At 42.0% G+C, this 21568-nt stretch overlaps 1 protein-coding gene across 6 annotated transcripts in view; it reads left to right on the top strand.

Moving 5' to 3' along the window:
- The window catches only part of glis2b (GLIS family zinc finger 2b), an 87203-nt gene that overhangs the window by 6369 nt on the left and 59266 nt on the right, over positions 1-21568 (top strand). For 2 of the 6 annotated variants that reach the window (XM_087997879.1, XM_087997877.1), the window contains exon 2: positions 9005-9176. The exons of 3 other annotated variants lie outside the window; for them this stretch is intronic. The gene's annotated coding sequence lies outside the window, so the exon portion shown is untranslated. Of the gene's footprint in view, positions 1-6488; positions 6507-9004; positions 9177-21568 lie in introns of those variants that run through there. One more of the 6 variants, XM_087997878.1, reaches the window with a different exon arrangement.

A 21568-nucleotide genomic window follows, 5' to 3' on the forward strand; every position in this document is an offset into this window, starting at 1 on the left:
TATAGAAGGGATGTGATTGCTTGAGAGAGGGTGCAGAGGAGATTTGCAGGGGTGCTGTCTAGGCTGGAAGGTTTGAGCGAACCTCCAAGGTCCATGTGCAGCATCAGCTTTCGAAGTTGGAAGTCAATACGTTGGTATGCCGGTCAGCATATGCAGAACCTGGCCGCATAGCCTAAAAGGATGATGGTTTGATCTGTGAGGGAAGATTGGATAGACTGTGGTTATTTCCTCTGGAATAGTGATTGTTGAGAGGAAACCTAATGGAGACATACATAATTGAGGGTAATGGGCCAAGAGGAGAGTTAAGGAGAAGTGTTTTCATCCAGAGGGTAGATGGATTTGGAACTCATTGCCTGACAGAGTGGCTGAGTCAGAAACTCTTGCAACACTTAAGCAGTATTTCAGTATTTACTTGCATTATCATAGCCCCCAGGGCTGTGGGCCAAGAGCTGGAAAATGAGATTAGTACAGTCAGATCTTGTTGACCATGTGTGGATATGATGGGCCAATTGGCCTCATTCTGTGCTGTAAACAACTATGCGTAAAGCATCACTTCCTTGTAATTATAAACATTGAGCTAACTGTGAAGTGAGACTATAATGGTGTGTTTTAATTGACTCAGTGATTCACTGAGGATTGTGGGAATACATGCCAGGAGCAACACCAGGTATATTTAGAAGTATGGTGTCATCCGTGTGAAGCTACAGCATGGTACAGCAGGGGACTACAAGTGCAGAGACGGCATGTTTAGACAGAACTAACCAGAATCAATGGATCAGATCATAGCTTTGTAATGCTCCCATCACCTCAATAAGGAGCCCATCATGTCAATGACAAAGACAGGGATGTGGTACTTGACCCACTTTCCACCAGAGGTGCCAAGTGGATGATTCATCTTGGTCTCCTCTTGGCATCCCTGCCATTCACAGATGCTAGTCTTCAGCCAATTCATTTCACTTCATGTGCAATCAAGAAATGGCTGAATGCACTGGAGTCTGAAAGGCCTGGGCACTGACAATATCCCTGCTGTAGTACTAAAGTCTTGTGCTGCAGATCTAACCACAAACTAGCCAAGCTGTTTCAGTACAGCCATAATATTGGCAGCTACCTGACCATGGATATTTTTAAAAAATTACATTTTTGGGGATGTGGGTGTCCCTGACTGGCCAGCATTTATTACCCGTACTTGGTTGCCCTTGAGAAGGAGTTGGTGAGCTGCTTTCTTGAAATGCTACAGTCTATGTGTTGTAGGTTGACCCACAATACCCTTAGGGAGGGAATTCCAGGAGTTTGACATAGCAACAGTGAAGGAACAGCTATATATTTCCAAGTTAAGATGGTGAGTGGCTTGGGGCGGATCTTGAAGGTGGCAGTGTTCTCATGTATCAGCTGCTTTTGTTGTTCTAAATGGAAGTGATTGTGAGTTTGAAAGGTGCTAGCTAAGGATCCTTGGTGAATCTCTGCAGTGCATCTTGTAGCTAATACACACTGCTGGTACTGAGTGTCTGTAGTGGAAGGAGTGGATGCTTGTGGGTGTGGTCCCAACCAGCAGGCTAAGTTGTCCTGGATGATGCCAAGCTTCTTGAGTGTTGTTGCAGCTGCACTCAAGTGGGGAGTATTCCATCATACTCCTGTCTTGTGCCTTGTATCACTGCCCGTCAGCCTACTCTTTATCATCAGCAAAGTTAACAAAGTTGCCATTAACACCACCATCAAACAGCATGTAGGCAGTCAATTAACTGATGCTCAGCTTGGGTTCCACCATGACCACTCAGTTCCAGATCTCATTATACACTTAGTCTAAGCTTGGACAAAAGAGCTGAATTTTAGGTGTGAGGTGAGCACCATTGACCTCTGGATGACCTCAGCATTCCTATTTACAGCAATCAGGTCTTTCAATATTAAATACAGTAGGTAAGGTCACAACTAAACCTATATGTTGTACAAAAAGGTGAGTCAAAACTATCGTTTTTTTTCCCTCATCCACAGAATGTAAGTATCACCGACAAAGCCAGCATATATTGCCTGTCACTAATTTTCCTTGACAAGAACATGGTGAATGGCCTTCTTGAACAACTACAATCAATCTGCTGTAGGGACACCCATAGTACTGTTAGGCAGTGAAGCTTCAGGTTTTGCACCCCAAGTTCAGGTGTTCTCATTTATTTGCTGCATTAGACCTTCTCAGTAGTATTAGTCATCAAGTTTGAAAGGTGCTGTTGAAGGAATCTTAGCGAATTACTGTAGTGCAATTTTGTAGATTGTGCACACTGATGTCACTGTGCAGCTGGTTGATGAGGTACCAATCAAGTGAGCTGCTTTGTCCTGGATGACATTGAGCTCCATGAGTGTAATTGAAGCTGCCCTCATCCAGGTAAGTGGAGAGTACTATACCTCTTTCCTAAATTGAGTCTTGAAGCTGGTGGGTAGGTTTTGGAGAATCAGGAGATGAGTTGCATGCTATGAGAGACCTGATTGCTGTAAATAGAAATGCTGAGTTCATCCAGAGGTTAATCACTGTTTGATCAGATTGACCAAGTGTGCAGAATGGGAACTAATTGCAAATTTCTGATCTTCAGTCAAATCAGTGTTGTCTGGTATATTACCCACTAGGCATATGCTGGGTAATTGGGAATCCAGATGTAGTGATTTCCATTTCTGATCAAAGATGAATGAACAATCGTTATTCACATGGTTTATGTGTGTGTATTTTAACCTTTTTTGTGTGTTTGTTGGAAAAATGGCGAGACAGAAAACAGAGTGAAAGTGTTTTTGATTGTTGTTTCCTTGGTTACTGACTGGTCGCAGATGGTTGCCAAATAAACATCCACATGTGAGGATCATTTCCCTCCGTTGCATGTGTGAGAGGTTTTCAACTGAAATTAATGCCCTTGATTAAAATTGTGTTGTCACAGCAACACCTGGGGTTAGTCAGTGATTTTTATTAAATACAGCTGGAACAAAATGAAATAGTTTCTTTCCATTTCGCTTTTGGTATTTTGAACTGTGATATTTCAAAATTTTACATCATTAAATCTGCCTTGACATTGCTTCCAGTAAATCAGATGTGTGTTGGTTAATTCAGACAAGAGCATCATATAATGACATGAAGTGCACAATATGCCATTCTGCTAAAGTTTTCACTTTTTAAGATCCCAAAGCACATTTGCTATTAAATGAACAGTGGGCAAAGTCAGATTTAAATGAATGAAGAATTTATATAATATCTTAGATGGGTTTTTCAAAGTGCTTAATATTAGAGGAATGTTTTGAAGGAAATTCATAGTTGTTATATGGTTAACTTGTACACAGCAAGATCCCACAAACAAATTAAGAAACAAAGCTAGAGTCTTGGGGATGGTTCTCAGTTCTCTGAAAAAGCAGATGGATCAGTATATTATATGTCAGTGTGTTTGTTCACGGGCGTGCACACTAATAACAGAATTTTTTGAAAAGCAGAATTATCAACAATTTAGTTTTGCACTGTGTGGGCAATTTATTCAAGTTTGTGGTCCCTTCATTTTTTGTGAAGCTGACAATCATGGTATCTTCAAGGAGCCAACCTTTGGTATAGGGCCTTTGTAAGGCCTTCTCGTTTCCCCACAGAATTTAGAGGGAGCGTAATGATGAGTTTTTATTTTGAAGAAGAACAGCCCAAGCTTTTTCCAATACCCCTTGAGCAACCTTTTCTCTCAGCCGAATGTATAAATAGTTGATCTAGTCAGTATCACATTGCTGTTTGTGGAATCTTCCTGTGTGCAAAATTTGCTCCCATACTTCCTAAATTACAATGGTGACTGCACTTCAAAAATAACTTCCTGGGCTGTACAATGCTTTGGGTCATCTTGAGATTGTGAAAGCACCTTAAAACATGAGATCTTAATTTCTTCTACGGAGATAGATTTTATGGGAAGCAGAGGCCATCTTGTCAAAATGAACTAGTTATTTATCACTGAGTACAGAAAAACAGCCAAGGCCTTGAACAGGTACCTACTTCAAACCAGCTGTGTCTGAGACTTTTTTTCCGTATGTCTGAGATTTTTTTTGTGACTAGCCCAGCATTGAACTGAGGCCCTTTTCCTCTCCTGTTAATTAAGTCCTTTTGGATGTGGAAGGAGGTATGTCCTGGAATGGGCCAATATGTTGCTGTCTTGGGAGATGAAAGGGACCCTCTGTTGGGAGGAGCTATCCTACCCAGCTGAACACATAACAGTGCAAACCTCAATGTTTATCCTGTGCCTTTGCCACAGGGCTAGATAAATCCAGCAGCACACTCTCATGTGCTGGGAAGTTACTGTATGCATCCAGACTGGAGGAATCACTGCAACTGAACCAGAGACTCTGCAAATAAAGGAATCCATTACACAGAAGCAATGTTACTCTGCAGTGATAAAATGCAGTGCATGTTGGCTATTTCACAGTCTCTTCGCATTTGGTACAGATCAGAATTATCTGCAGTAAGTTAGTAAACCTGCTTGTGTCTATTATTGCAAATACAATTACCAGTCCTCCTATCCATGTATGCTCCAGATTTGGCCAAGCTGGCTCCATGTTATTGTGTGTTATTTTCATTTTGTCTCATAATTATTTACATAGGAACAGGAGGAGGCCATTAAGGCATTCAACGCTGCTACAAGGGAACAGAAGGTGGCCAGCTAGCTCTAGAGCTTCTTGCATAGAGTTAGAAACCACTCAACCCCTACCATTTGTTCCTTATTGTTACCTCATTGCTGATTTCGCCTATCTCGTCATAACCTCAACGAACAAAAGCTATCAATTAGAGGTTTGAAATTTTCAATTGACACGCTCCTCTCCTCAAGCCTTGACAGCTTGTTTCTCCTGCTCCTCGGATGCTGCCTGACTGGCTGTGCTCTTCCAGCACCCCACTCTTTGAGCTCCTTGCAGAACATGAGTATTCCCGGTTTCAATTGGTATGCTATTATCAAGTCTAAAGCTGGATAGCAGGCATGATTAGAGTGAGCCAGGTGGTGATAATACTCCTATCCGAGGAAGGAACCATTCAGAGCAGGACTATACACCAATATCAACATTCTGGGGATTACCATTGACTAGAAACTGAACTGGAGTGCCATATAAGTACTGTGGCTACAAGTGCAGGTCAAAGGCTCAGAATTCATTGGCAAGTAACTCACCTCCTGATTCCCTGTTCACCATCCAAAAAGCACAAGTGAGGAGTGTGATGGAACTTCACTTGCCTGGATGGTTGCAGCTCATACAACACTCAAGAAGCTTGACACCATTCATCACAAAGTAGCTCACTCAAAAGGCACCATATCCACCACCTTCAACATTCACTCCTTTTATCAATGATGTGTAGAGGCAGTAATGTGTAACATTAACAAGATACCCTGCAGCAACATACCCTAGCTATAGCACAGCACCTTCCAAACCTGTGACTTCAACCACCCCAAAGGACAACCGCAGCAGATGCATAGGATGCACCATCACCTGTAAATCCTTTCCGAGCTACTTACCATCCTGACTTGAAACCTTATTGCTTTCAAAGCCATGTAGTCAAAATCCTGGAAGTCCATAGCTAAAGGATATGCTGCTCCTCTGCTGTTCAAGACAGCAGGTCACCTTCTCCAGAATACTTTGAAATGGGTAATAAATGCTGGCCAAGCAAGCAATGTCCAGACCCCATGAACGAATGTTTAAAAAAATGAAAAATCCCAGATGCAATTTTGTCTTTTAATGCTGCATAAGCTGATCTTGACTAGGTCGGAGATTAGGTCTGTGCCGCAATCCCCAGCTACTTTTGGTCTGGGAGGGAAAATCTGTTTTTTAAATAATGTATTCACTGACCCATGCTGGACAACTTGGTACACGTTAGATGATGTCAGAGTCAATCTCCTAGCGATGGAGATACTGGGACTGATGACCAAAGGCTGACTCAATCAGGTGGAGTTTTGGTGAATGTCATAGAGAAGGGGAAGGAAGTGGAGAAATGGAGAGGATAGAGAGGGATGCTATCATTGTTTGCTCTGTAATGGTTAAGAATAGAAGTCTGTCAAAAATGGTTACTAGAATGTTCCTTGGCTGAGTCATTAAATCCTTATTGGAATTTGGTTCAGTCTACATGTCCACATACTTGTTCCAGTTTTCAGCAACTTATGTAACAACATTTGACTGAGGTGGGAGCGGGGTTACAGCTTTGATTCATTCACTTATTTTCATTTCCCGGTGGAAGGATAATCAAGATCAAAACTCTGGCTGTTGTTTTCACTTCTTCCCATTTCAACGGCAGTAAGACAGTTGGGCATCCTCCCAATCCAGAGCTGAAATGTAAATTTGCAAAGTTGGTAATTAATTCTCATGGCGCTGACTGACTATCTTTTGTTTGTCTGCAATTTCATCATGGAAGCAGAAATCAGGAGTCAGAAAGTTTCCTGACACACTCTGTCCTGGCAGATGGGATTTTCATCTCTTGGATGGCAGAACAACTTGGAGCCGTACCTGATTGGAGACAGAAGCAGGTTAACCAGGTGAAAATAGGTTAACAACGCTGCCTCAATTCCCAGAGACAGTGGCCCAGTTCTTCAGATTAATATGAAGCCCATCTTGCCCTCATTCACTAACTCTCCCCTATCTGCTGTAACCTTTACTTCTTGAAACGACTCGCTTACCAGCTCCTTTATGAACAGAACACACAAGATCTATTGTTCAGTGGTTAGCACTGGTGCTTCACAGCACCAGGGACCCAGGTACCCAGGTTCGATTTCAGCCTTGGGTGACTGACTGTGTGGAGTTTGCATATTCTCCCCGTGTATGCATGGGTTTCCTCCGGGTGCTCCAGTTTCCTCCCATAGTCCAAAGATGTGCCGGTCAGGTGAATTGGCCATTCTAAATTGCCCATAGTGTTAGGTGTATTAGTCAGAGGGAAATGGGTCTGGGTGGGTTACTCTTCGGAGGGTTGGTGTGGACTTGTTGGGCCGAAGGGCCTGTTTCCGCACTGTAGGGAATCTAATCTAATCTATTAAAATATTTAAGATTGATTGGAAATTAGATTAGATTACTTACAGTGTGGAAACAGGCCCTTCGGCCCAACACGTCCACACCGCCCCGCCGAAGCGCAACCCACCCATACCCCCTACATTTACCCTTTACCTAACACTACGGGCAATTTAGCATGGCCAATTCACCTGACCTGCACATCTTTGGACTGTGGGAGGAAACCGGAGCACCCGGAGGAAACCCACGCAGACACAGGGAGAATGTGCAAACTCCACACAGTCAGTCGCCTGAGGCAGGAATTGAACCCGGGTCTCTGGAGCTGTGAGGCAGCAGTGCTAACCACTGTGCCACCATGCCGCCCATGTGATAAATAAACAAATATCACTTGAGAAGCCTTGGAAAAGCCATTGGCTGTTTCAGAAGCTTATAAATCTGTTGAAATAAACACCACATGAACAGGCATATCGTAAGCAACTATTCTGTTTCGAAGTTCATTAATGTGTCAAAATAAAAATAAATTGAATAGGCAATAGAAAAGCTATTATTCACTTCAATTTTTTATACATTTGTCAAAGCCAACAGACTCATATTCCCCAGGATAGGTGCTTAAATAAAGTTGATGCAACAGATTTTATTAGTGCTTTTGAAGGCAGCCAAACATTCATATATCTGTTGAACCCTTCAAACAGCCAAGCAAGTGGCTACACTGTCCTGAAAAGAATAATGGAGAGAGTTTAAAGAACTAGGTTTGGACTCACACTGGGCTGGTCTTTCAATATTATGCAATGCCAAATAGCAATTTATCCACTGGATAATCTTTGTAAAAAAGACTTTTCCACTTTTGCAATGTTGTTCTTTCACTTGAAAGCTTGCTAATAGTCAGAAATAGCAACCTGGTAACTGCATTATTGATTGGTCACTTTTCTTTTCCACTGGTAGCACTGTTGTCACTCACTTTAGTAAACACAGATAAAACTCAGAGTTCAGCATTTCGCGGTGTACTGTAAAAGAGGAAAACCCACTTCACTCACCATTTATGTGCTTTCTGCCACCATTTGGTGTTCACAACAGCATTCTGCAGGAACAATTCAAAAATGTGGCCTTGATTTAAAATGTAAAGATTTAAAGTTCTGAAATGCTCAGTTCTAGACTGGCGTCGGCAACTTCTACATTGTAGTCTGTGGGGTTCCTACCCACCATCTTCTGAGCTGGTGAAAAGAGCTGAGCTGAAAACTCATGCATCATTTTACTTTGCTATTTGACTCTGTTCGGTCCCTTCTCTCAGTTGAACCTTTTAGAACTGCTCTGGCGAGGAGTCTAGACTGTGCAAATATTTTTCATTTAATGATTATCAACCATTGAGAAAACAAAGCTCGCATTTTGTTTACAAAAGAAATGTAAACTTTACTTAGGGACATCATTGATGCCTATCTGTGTCACTGTTCAAGTGTTGATGTATGTATGTGTCTTTGAGTGTATACCATGTGTTGGTGTACATGCCAGTACGTGTGTCTTTTTTTATGTGTGATTGTATATTGGTCAATATTTGTTCCTTTGTGTCTGTGTGTATTATTATACATGTTAAATTTTATGAGTATCTCTGTACATGTTGGAGTGTGAGTGTGTGCGTGTGTGTGTATCTTAGTGTGGTATTGGTCAGTGAGCAGGAACATAGCATTGAGACAGGGGTTAAGCTGACATGGGCAAGGCCTTTAGGATCTCTGTGTTAAGAGATGCAAAAACTCTTTGCCCTTCTTGCCACTCACATTTTGTTGGTCAGCCTTCCTTACCATAAAACCCACTTTATTGACCACTCCTGTCTGGGGCATTTTCTGCTAGAAAGACACTTTATATGGTGCAGTTTGGAGTAAGAATGGGACAGTTCCTGATTCTGTTTAAACACCTGGAGCCATGTTTATTTTTAAGAATAAAATATCTCAGAACTGTGCATTTCTGAGTGGACCTGATTGCACCATGAAATTGATATAAGGTTGGCTCAGAGGGATTTATGCTCTCACATTTGACTTAGGTGGGTGAGGAGCTGTCCTGCACCATACAGCTGCAATGGGAACTGCATGACCCTGCGCCCCCAGTTCAAGCAAGAGAGCCAGGTAGTTAGTGGTTCAGCCCTTCATTGCTGCGAGGCATTGGCTGCTGAATTCCTGAGTGTCTGGACTCGTTGGATCAGTGCCATTTACAAGGTAAGCTGGAGCGATCTGTAGCCATTAGATTTTCTCTCCTTCTCTTTAACTTTTACATGTCTTTTGGGGATATGAGCTGTTTTTCCAGTCAAGTGATTTGTTGTTTATTTCACAACTTCTTAATAATTGCTTGCTTTCACCCCTGAACCCCCTTCCCACTTTGTGAGAAATGTCTGTGCTTCTTTCTCTGGGGAAGAGACAGAGCAGGGAGGTAGGGGGTGCTTGGCTAGCTAAGGCTGGGCCTTGACTGTGTGGAAACAGAACTTCCTGTTTGCCAGCTCCCAGTTTAGAAACTGAAAGAATTCAGCATTCATGGATTTCTGTTCGGCCTCTCCTTCAGTAGACAGGCTGCCTGCAATCCCAGAGCCCCTTTGTCTCGCTTCCTCCATACTTGTAAATGTCATTTATTTAGCATTTTGAATTCACCCCCCGCCCATCCCCTGCAAAAATCCTCACCAGCTGGTGGGGTTGCCACCCTTCCAGGATATCACCACGTTTCTAGGAGGTCAAAATAAATTTCCTGATGAAAAATACGCAAAGCTTGCATTTCTATACAGCTTTTCACAGGCACCAGACATCTTGAAGTGCTTTTGCAGCCAATTAAGTGCTTTTTGAAGTGTAGTCGTTGCAAAATGTAGGAATGCAGCAGCTAATTTGTGCACAGCAAGCTCCCATGATTAGCAGAGTAATAACGACCAGATAAGTTTTATTTTGTGATTGTTGACTGAAGGATTTACAATGACCGGGACACTGAGTATATCTCCCTGCCCTTCCTGTGAATTGTGCCATGGAATCTTTTACATCCACCTGAACAGGCAAATGGGAGCCTTAGTTTGACATCTCATCTGAAAGATGGCACTTCCAACAATGGAATATTCCTTCAGTACAACACTAGAGTTGTCAGCGTTGATTTTTGTGCTCAAGGCCTAGACTCGCTGGAGATAAATTTTTAGGGTAATGCGGAAAGGTTTAAACATTTTTGTTTGTTAATCATTTAAGTATTAGAGTTGGGGATGAAATAGCTATTGAAAAGGCAATTTAAAAATCCTAATTCAATAAAGAAGTCTGTTTATTTTCCAATGGGTGGGCCTTCATGAGGATGGATACATCAAGTAACCAGTTGGGTAACAGGGTTGTGGAGTGTACCTTTGCAAGAATGTCCAATGGGCAATAAGGTGGAGGAAGAGGTCTTTGATGATGAGCTGTTTGGATGACCAACAGCAGAGTCTGGCTTGGGTGTGTTCACTTAATAAGGGACAGATGAAATTCATTGTGAACACAGGGAAGGCACAGGCAACTACCCTGCTCCACTTTACTAAGTTAGAGATAGAAAACCTGTATCTGGGTGAGTCCAGGACACGAAGAAACATAATCTTACAATGAAGATGTTAGGGATGAAATCAAGATGGACATACAAAGAGAAATTAAATTCTGCAACATTCTCCCCAAAGTCTGTCGCTGCTCTGTGTCAACTGGAGCTTTTGAGACTGAGATTAGCTATCATGGAATATAGAGCAAAGCTAGACAACTTGAGTTGAAGTACAGATCAGCCTGGATGAAATAAAACAGGCCAAAGGGCCTGAATGGATTTTTTCTGTTCCACAGAATTTACATATGAGCACAGACCATGACCATGGGCTGAATTAAACAGGGTTCTGTTGTCCCTATTCCTGCCCTGGGCAAGAAAAAGACCAGTAATAGGCTGGACGCAGGATTTTAGGAACTTTACAAAAGCTGTTGCTAATGAGAGGCTGGCCGCACTCTCCAGGATCAGATATGCCATGTGGGCATGGTGGTCACTGCTGGTACTGCACCCAGGAAATAAAGAGGCAAGCTCCACTTTAGCACGATCATGTGCTTGTCCAGTTTTCACAACAATATGTATTTTTTTCCCGATGACTAGATGTAGGTGAGAGAGCAGTAATCTCAGCTGCTTTCTTTTTTAATTCTGTCCCTCTAAGACCCATCAGAGCTCAGTCAGCTGCTCACCAACAAATGGAACATTTTAACCATAAAGAAACCTCTCGAAGGCACTCTCACCGGTCGACGGTCAGACACAAAAAGCCACACAAAGTGAGAGCAAGGCAGATGACCAAAGGCTTGGTGAAAGAATCAGATTTTGAGTGACATCTTAAAAAAGAGTTTCAAGAAGCTTCTGCTCGGAGATTCATCTTTGAGAAAAAGAAATGTCCATCTCCTGCACCTTGCCTTCCTCCAGCCTCACCTCTCACTGCCTTCTCCCTTGCTTGCCATGTGCTGTTAGTGGCCCTACCTTGACTGTCCATCTATCCCTCTAGCTTCCATCTCCCCATTGTCTCCTCCTCCCTTTGCATCTACCCTCAATTCCCCACCTTCCCTCCCTGCCTCTCCCCTCCTTTTAGGGTTGACCCTCACCTCCCTCCACCTTGATTCCCTTCTGCTCCCTCCATCATTTCCCTATTCTATCTCCATACCTCCTCCCTGCCTCTCCTTCATCTATTCAGACCTTCACTTTCCCTTGTTTTCACTATATCCCAATCTCTGCTTTTCTTATCTTCTCACCTCCCCTGAATCCCCTGCCTCCCCCCCACTCTTCTGTTCTTTCTCTCCACACCTTGTTTGGGGTCTGAGTTGCATGAGATTCTCTTTAATGGGAAATCAGTAATGGATAAACTGACAAACAAACACAATCATTACATTTATTGGATTCAATTAGATATCTGGATAAAGGTTTTCCTTATCTATCAGTTCTAATCTTGCTGTTGGGCGTTTGAACAGCTAGCCTTTCAGTAGGATTACCATGGTAACCAATTCTGAAACCTAACATTAAGGGCTCCAATATGGTAGGTGGTGGAAAACGTTTCTTAAGTAAGGCAATCATGGTTCAGTAATGGACATTTCAGTAAGGTGAAAGGTCATATTAGCTGGAGGATATGAGTCATGACTAGTAACCTAACCTCCCTGTCACCAAGTGAAATCTGAGGAATGTGAAGCCGCTGAAGGTGCAACATGTAGAGGAGTCTGGCAGTTCTGTCTGTACTCCTGGGTTTCTTTGTAAATGTGTCCTTCAAATCAGTAGTCCATTTCCTAGTGAGTGTCTGAACAGTATAGAGTCATAGAGTCATAGAGATGTACAGCATGGAAACAGACCCTTCGGTCTAACCCGTCCATGCCGACCAGATATCCCAACCCAATCTAGTCCCACCCGCCAGCACCTGGCCCATATCCCTCCAAATCCTTCCTATTCATATATCCATCCAAATGCCTCTTAAATGTTGCAATTGTACCAGCCTCCACCACATCCTCTGGCAGCTCATTCCATACACGTACCACCCTCTGCGTGAAAAAGTTACCTCTTAGGTCTCTTTTATATCTTTCCCCTCTCACCCTAAACCCACAATCCAAAGATGTGCAGGTTAGGTGAATTGGCCATGCTAAATTGCCCATAGTGTTAGGTGAAGGGATAAATGTAGGGGAATGGGTCTGGGTGGGTTGCTCTTCGGAGGGTCGGTGTGGACTTGTTGAGCCGAAGGGCCTGTTTCCACACTGTAAGTAATCTAATCTAAACTATGCCCTCTAGTTCTGGACTCCCCGACCCCAGGGAAAAGACTTTGTCTGTTTATCCTATCCATGCCCCTCATAATTTTGTAAACCTCTATAAGGTCACCCCTCAGCCTCCGACGCTCCAGGGAAAACTGCCCCAGCCTGTTCAGCCTCTCCCTGTAGCTCAGATCCTCCAACCCTGGCAACATCCTTGTAAATCTTTTCTGAACCCCTTCAAGTTTCACAACATCTTTACGATAGGAAGGAGACCAGAATTGCATGAAATATTCCACCAGTGGCCTAACCAATGTCCTGTACAGCCGCAACATGACCTCCCAACTCCTGTACTCAATACTCTGACCAATAAAGGAAAGCATACCAAACGCCTTCTTCACTATCCTATCTACCTGTGACTCCACTTTCAAGGAGCTATGAACCTGCACTCCAAGGTCTCTTTGTTCAGCAACACTCCCTAGGACCTTACCATTAAGTGTATAAGTTCTGCTAAGATTTGCTTTCCCAAAATGCAGCACCTCGCATTTATCTGAATTAAACTCCATCTGCCACTTCTCAGCACATTGGCCCATCTGATCCAGATCCTGTTGTAATCTGAGGTAACCTTTTTCGCTGTCCACTACACCTCCAATTTTGATGTCATCTGCAAACTTACTAACTGTACCTCTTATGCTCGTATCCAAATCATTTATGTAAATGACAAAAAATAGACGACCCAGCACCAATCCTTGTGGAACTCCACTGGTCACAGGCCTCCAGTCTGAAAAACAACCCGTCCACCACTACCCTCTGTCTTCTACCTTTGAGCCAGTTCTGTATCCAAATGGCTAGTTCTCCCTGTATTCCATGAGATCTAACCTTGCTAATCAGTCTCCCATGGGGAACCTTGTCGAACACCTTATTGAAGTCCATATAGATCACATCTACTGCTCTGCCCTCATCAATCTTCTTTGTTACTTCTTTAAAAACCTCAGTCAAGTTTGTGAGACATGATTTCCCACGCACAAAGCCATGTTGATTATCCTGAATCAGTCCTTGCCTTTCCAAATACATGTACATCCTGTCCCTCAGGATTTCCTCCAACAACTTGCCCACCACCGAGTTCACGTTCACCAGTCTATAGTTCCCTGGCTTGTCTTTACCGCCCTTCTTAAATAGTGGCGCCACGTTTTCCAACCTCCAGTATTCTGGCACCACACCTGTGAGTATCGATGATACAAATATCTCTGCAAGAGGCCCAGCAATCACTTCTCTAGCTTCCCACAGAGTTCTCGGGTACACCTGATCTGGTCCTGGGGATTTATCCACCTTTAACCATTTCAAGACATCCAGCACTTCCTCCTCTGTAATCTGGACATTTTGCAAGATGTCACCATCTATTTCCCTACAGTCTATATCTTCCATATCCTTTTCCACAGTAAATACTGATGCAAAATATTAATTTAGTATCTCCCCCATTTTCTGTGGCTCCACACAAAGGCTGCCTTGCTGATCTTTAAGGGTCCCTATTCTTTCCCTAGTTACCCTTTTGTCCTTAATATATTTGTAAAAACCCTTTGGATTCTCCTTAATTCTATTTGCCAAAGCTATCTCATGTCCTCGTTTTGCCCTCCTGATTTCCCTCTTAAGCATACTCCTACTTTCTTTATACTCTTCTAAGGATTCACTTGATCTCTCCTGTCTGTACCTGACATATGCTTCCTTCTTTTTCTTAACCATGTCCTCAATTTCTTTAGTCATCCAGCATTCCCTATACCTACCAGCCTTCCCTTTCACCCTGACAGGAATATACTTTCTCTGAACTCTCGTTATCTCATTTCTGAAGGATTCCCATTTTCCAGCCGTCCCTTTACCTGCAAACATCTGCCTCCAATCAGCTTTTGAAAGTTCTTGCCTAATACCGTCAAAATTGGCCTTTCTCCAATTTAGAACTTCAACTTTTAGACCTGGTCTATCCTTTTCCATCACTATTTTAAAACAAATAGAATTATGGTCGCTGGTCCTAAAATGCTCCCCCACTGACACCTCAGTCACCTGCCCTGCCTTATTTCCGAAGAGTAGGTCAGGTTTTGCACCTTCTCTAGTAGGTACAACCACATACTGAATCAGAAAATTGTCTTGTACACACTTAAGAAATTCCTCTCCATCTAAACCTTTAACACTATGGCAGTCCCAGTCGATGTTGGGCAAGTTAAAATCCCCTACCATAACCACCCTATTATTCTTACAGATAGCTGAGATCTCCTTACAGGTTTGTTTCTCAATTTCCCTCTGACTATTAGGGGGTCTATAATACAATCCCAATAAGATAATCATCCCTTTCTTATTTCTCAATTCCACCCAAATAACTTCCCTGGATGTATTTCCGGGAATATCTTCCCTCAGCACAGCTGTAATGCTATCCTGTATCAAAAATGCCACTCCCCCTCCTCTCTTGCCTCCCTTTCTATCCTTCCTGTAGCATTTGTATCCTGGAACATTAAGCTGCCAGTCCTGCCCATCCCTGAGCCATGTTTCTGTAATTGCTATGATATCCCAGTCCCATGTTGCTAACCATGCCCTGAGTTCATCTGCCTTTCCTGCTAGGCCCCTTGCATTGAAATAAATGCAGTTTAATTTATTAGTCCTACCTTGTCCCTGCCTGCCTTGACTGTTTGACTCACTTCTTTTCTCAGCTGTACCAGTCTCCGATCGATCTCTTTCCTCACTATCTCCCTGGGTCCCACCCCCCCCACCTTACTAGTTTAAATCCTCCCAAGCAGTTCTAGCAAATCTCCCTTCAGAATCTTAACCTTCTCCCTTCCAATGTCATTGGTTCCAATGTGGACAATGACCTCCTGCTAGCCCCTCTCCCCCGTGAGAACATTCTGCACCCTCTCTGAAACATCCTTGATCCTGGCACCAGGGAAACAACACACCATTCTGCTTTTTCTCTGCAGGCCACAGAAACGTCTGTCTGTACCTCTGACTACAGAATCCCCTAACACAATTGATATCTTGGAACCCGACGTACCCCTCATTGCATTAGAGCCAGTCTCAATACCAGAAACTTGGCTGTTTGTGCTACGTTCCCCTGAGAATCCATCACCCCTACATTTTCCAAAACAGCATTCCTGTTTGAAATGGGTATATCCACAAAAGACTCCTGCACTAGCTGCCAACCTCTCTTACCTTTCCTGGAGTTAACCCATCTATGTGACTGTATCTGAGACTTTCCCCCCTTCCTATAACTGCCATGCATCACATACTTTTGCTGTTGCAAATTCCTCATCGCTTCTATCTCTCTCTCCAACCGATCCACTCGATCTGATAAGATTTGCATCCAACAGCATTTATGGCAGATATAATCCGCAGTAACCCTTAAACTCTCTTTAAACTCCCACATCTGACAAGGAGTACATATCATTTGACAAGAAGTACATATCACTGCAAAGGCCATTTTTGCTCCTTCACAATCTACAGACCCAGAAAAATAACACCGTCTTATTCCTCTACAAACACTGCCCCAGGGTAAATTAATAGCTATGGCTTATATTTTAAGTTTAATCAAGAGACTTATCTCCAACAAACATATAATCAAGAAAGAATCCACTATACTCACTACAGCAGCCTTTCTCTTGGACAGACTTAAAACAATTAACTTATCTGATTTTGTGCTGTGAACTTCGCCCAACAGTTCCTCCAAGATTAGTTGTGAATTTCACTGTTTGTTAATTTTCCCAGATGCACATCGATGTCCAGCGAGCGATACACAAATTAGTACTTAGGCTCTTTTTACCTATTGTATGTTGTGAGGGCAACCATTGGCAGTTTGTAGTTGGGATAGAATGTTGTCACCATTGCTTCTCTCTATAATTTTCTAAGGACCTATTAGGTTAGCAATACCAGAAAATAAACCGCTGAATAGTTACAACAAGAGGCACCTGTGTTAACAGGATGTTGTTTATTGCATGCTAACAGTACGTACAAGTTACCTTGACTAGTTAGGCAGATTATTAAGACCAACCTAAGTTAGAGATGACATGACTGACCCCATCGAGATCTACAGCCAAACAGCTTATTCTCAACCTAAAGATTGTATAACATATCCCACCTTTTCCCCGTAGTTAACATTTGTACGTTCAGGTATATAACTAAATTCATAAATTTGGGCAGTCTGGAGGTTTCACATTCTTCAAAAAGTGCTCCTTTCAGATTCGGAGGATCTGTAGGTCTTTGGCTTGAGTACTATTGACATTGATTCTGAACTTCTGTAAATCATTTCTCTGCTGGAGGATCATTTATCCCTTAGACATCCTTCGTGGAGGATGTTTACCTGATACTGTTTACTTAGTAGTTTACTTGGAGGATCCTTAACCTCCTGTATTCTCTTCACTGCTAACTCAGGCAGTTATCCAATCACGTTATGTGGAAAGCCTTTAATGCCATGAATGTCCCTTGCAGAAATGGCTGCTCTGCTGAATCAAGTGCTTACTTTCTTGCAGTATCCTGGCTTCTCAGACCAGGACATGTTTTTGTTGTGACCATGTCCTGAATCTGTGGATGTGTAAGCTCTTTATTTCAATGTGTTGAGCAAGTTGGATATCTTCAGCAGCTCCCTGTGAATGTCTTCACAATGAACTAGACATTTTCACATCTTCATTGGTGCTGGACGGCACTGCTTATTTAGCATTATCTTTGTCTCTGGTACTGATAACTCTTCTTCGAAAGGCAAAGGATTGAAATGTTGCTATTGATCTTGTGACAACAAATCATAAGTTACCACAATGAAATCTGATATATGAGTTTGTTCAGAGGGCTGTCTTGCTCTCTCAACAACTTCAGTCAGCTCAAGTAGATTGTAATGATCAATCTTATTCTCAGGTTTTGGTTCTTCTGGTAACCCTCGGCAAAGTAGATGCTCTGAGTAGATTCTGACATGAATCTGGAAGATCTAATAAAATGTCTTGGCTGCCTTTTACTGGTTGATGGACAACAGTTTGTTGTCACGCATTTGCTCTTCAACGTCTACTACCACAAGGATGTTGAGGTCAAGACATACATGTTGAGGTCAAGTGAGAAGTGTTGATTGTGAATTATGCACATGTTTTCAAATCTCTTCCACCTTGTGTTACAGTGCTACTTGTGGCATATCTTTCCTCTTATGAGTTATTCTACCTGAGAAATGTAGTTTCACCTTTATAAGGTGTAATTTCTGTCTTTACAACCACAATATTTCAGCTGATAGGACAGTGACACTCACACCTGTAGCAAGCTTAAAGTTAATGGAATGTCCATTGAGATATGCCACTTGATCCACTTAAATTCTAATTTCCCCTAGGATTGCCTTGGGTATCTTTTCTAATAATGGTATATTATCTAATGTGGATATATATTCTAAAGGAGGAGGTACTACTAAATATACCATTTTGAATGAACAAGCATTGGCTTTTTGCTGTTCTGAAATTATGTCCTTTTACATACCTTCTGGAAGTTACCTGTAGTTTTACAGATGTAGAGTTCTTCTTTCATAGTTGGTGTTATGGACCAGGCCAGACCCCTCAAAATATTTCAAGAAGGTAGCCTAGACCCTGTCTTTTACTTATTTAAAAGGCAGTTGTGAAGTGGATATTCCAGGAGTGATGCAGCTGGTCAAACCACTCGGCTTTAAGCAAAACAGAATTTATTTAACTACTACAGTTGAAACACAAACAAAAGATAACAGATATTAGAATAACTTAACTGTTTAAAAACTCAAATGATTCGATACCGCAACTTAACTAAGGAGCTGTTCCAATTACCATAACATCCCATAAGTATGCCCCTTGGCAAAAAGGTAAATTCAAACACAGGTTCTTATAGTCAGGAGAGATTTCAGAGAGAAAAGCCAGTCAAGAATCATCTGCTAAAGCTTGGAACCTTTCTCTGAACTGCAACAACTTCTTGCTGTTACATCTACAAGAAACTAGAAAAACTCTGAACTAGGAAAACTGGCCATTCCCCTGCCATTGTTAAACATGGCTCCTACCCAGACATTCCAGCACCTTTGCCTTTCAGGCATCTCTCAAAGACCCAAAGACAAAATAACCTTGTTAAAGGAGCAGCATCATCACATTGGGCATTGCCTGTACTTTGGAGGCCTTGTGGTTCTAAAACGTTGATGTTGACTCTTGGTATTTGCAGTTTGGCCTTGTCTTTTTGTTAGTTTGTCATATGTGTCTGTAGAGTGTTTATATTTTATAACATGTATTTAATTCTGCAGTGTCTCAATGCTACATAGTTTTGTTTATCTCAAACATTTAATGATTCTGCAGTAAATAAATGGCTTTGAAGCTTATAATCAGACATTAAATCAATACTGTTTTAATTCGCTTGCCATAAAGTCTCTTCAAACTTTTAATATCTATAATTGCAATGATGAGTATTGTTTTTGTCTGCAAGTCTTTTGAACTCTATGATAGAAATATTTTTTCAATAAAGTTTTAACGTTTGTGTTATGACAATACTGTATCTTTGTACTGTTTACAGGAGATTTCACCATCTTTTGTTCCAATCAAAATGGTGGTTTCCCACCTACTGGAGATTTTCCTTTCTTCTGCAGCCAGTATTGCAGTTCCATATTTCTTCATGGGCAAAGTAAATGTTTTCCCATGTTTCATGTTCTAAAACTCAATGCACATTCCCAGCACAATTTTGAAAATAAAACTACGTGGTTGCAGACTTAATTAATCTTCCCTCTGAAATTGCAGTTTAGATTATTGATGTTCTTGTCTTATGACAATCAGACAAGAATTATTGTCTGATAAAATTATTCCACCTATCCTCTTCAGTTAGACTCTGAATTCTAAACCTTTTACATTGCCTTTTTGTCACCTTCAATGAACTCTGCAACATTTTAATACAGCGATCTCAATATAAATTAAGTCTGGCCTACGCGTTGTCTGCTGCAGCCATGCCTCATGGAATCTACTTGCAGCTACTTGACTGACTGCCTGAGTAATCTTGAAGTGGTAACATTGTTAAAGTGATAAACTCACTTCTCTTTTAATTTCTACCCTGTGTAGAATGAATTGTTTTCACCGTTGTTACCTTGAAGTATTTTTATGATGATCTAACCGCTGACCACCATGTTGTTAGTCGTGGTACCTACCATTGGCAGTTTGTAGTGGAAATACAGTGCTGGCACTAATCCTTCTTTCTGTGTTATATCTGAGGACCTATTTGGTTAGCATTTATCCAGATAAGCTACTATTGAGTCTTAAAAAGAAGAAACGCTTGCCTGAAAACTAGATGTAGTTTATTGTATTATAACAGTCGGTAGAAGTTACTTTGACTAGTTAGGCAGAATGGTAAAGACTAACAGCAGCCAGAGATAACATGAATAACCCCATTGGGATCTACAGCTAGACTGCTCCTTCTCCATCAAAAGAGTGTGTGACCTCATCCCATGAGGTGGAACTTGATGCAGCTTCACCATGAATTCTTTCAGAACAGTTACCTTATACTGGAGTAAATTAGACCTAGATCTCACTTGGTCTCTTTCCAATCCAAGCTCACTTTCAGTTCTCTCTAACAAATGTATCCGCCCAATTTGAATAACTGAAGCTTTAGTGGGAAGACACTTAACACTTGGAATAATTAAGGAAACTGCTTATGTGTAGATGGTTGGATTGCGCTAAATGACCTCAGCCATAAATTGTTTGTGTGTGTGTTAACAAATGTTTGTTAGTGTGACTGTTTCTGCTGAGTCTCACTTACCCTTCCCAAAGCTCCCAGTTTGGAGCACTTTACACCCTGGACCATTAATTCACTGGCACAAACTTCACAGGGATTCAACTCCAGGCAAAAATCCAAGGTTCATATCCCAGGATTCAGGTTGCTGACCATGTGGCCTCAGAGCAACACCCCCCACACCCCACACCCCATGCCCCCTCATTCCCAAAGCCTTTTTATCTCTGATTCCAGACATATCCTCATTTCAAATCTGATGGAACAAGGAGATTTTCCCCAAGAAAAGTCAATCATTTTTCCAGGCCATGCCTTTACAATATGATCCACTCAGATCTTCGGGAATTGTTACTTGTTTAAAGAAATGTCGACCGTTCCACATTCACTCTGTCTCTCTCCTCAAAGGGACTTTTAAGATCTTTGAGGCGTGTCACTGGAAGGGTGTGTCAGTATGTTGTGCTTCAGACTAGAGACTGTTCAACTCCAGTCTCGAAGAGCAACTCACAGTTCCTTGGTAGAGCTAGTCTACAAGTCTACGAATTGTGGCTGTGCAGTACCTCTATTCAATGGAACCTCATCTTTCCTTCAGAATTGCTTCAGTTTCTGGCATACTACACCTGTCTTCTTTCATCAATTACGATATCTGTTGACCTGTACGTGCTCAGTGTGACACACACAGAAAGCCTGACCACGCCTGAGACTGCAGAGTAAGGAGGCAGGCAGTGTACAAAGGCAAGTAAAACCATTCAGTAAATATCTCTTAATTCTATCCCAATCATTGCTGTGGAGCCAATAGTTTGAGCCAACTGGGCTTCCATACTTCTTCACACAAAGGGTAGTGGAAATCTGGAACCATCCCCCCATAGACAGTGGATATTGGGGTCAGTTGGAGCTTTTGAAACTGAGATTGCTTGTTTTTTTAAAATTTAAGAATATGAAGGGATATGGAAAAAGTTGGAATAAAAATGTAAATCTTATCCTTTTATTTTCTCTCTCCCCTTCTTCCCCCTTTCTAAAGGTGTACATTCCCTTTGAAGTCCTGGCCACAGTCAAGAAGTCAGATTGACCCGTTTGATCGAGACTCCTATACTGTTGCCAACCAATCCTTGCATTTACCGGAGCATTTGTTTCGGGAGCAGGGCCATATT

This window comes from Chiloscyllium plagiosum, unplaced genomic scaffold (genome assembly GCF_037043375.1).
Source record: "Chiloscyllium plagiosum isolate Xiang-an unplaced genomic scaffold, Cpla_swu_hap1 HiC_scaffold_20, whole genome shotgun sequence".
NCBI lineage: Eukaryota > Metazoa > Chordata > Chondrichthyes > Orectolobiformes > Hemiscylliidae > Chiloscyllium > Chiloscyllium plagiosum.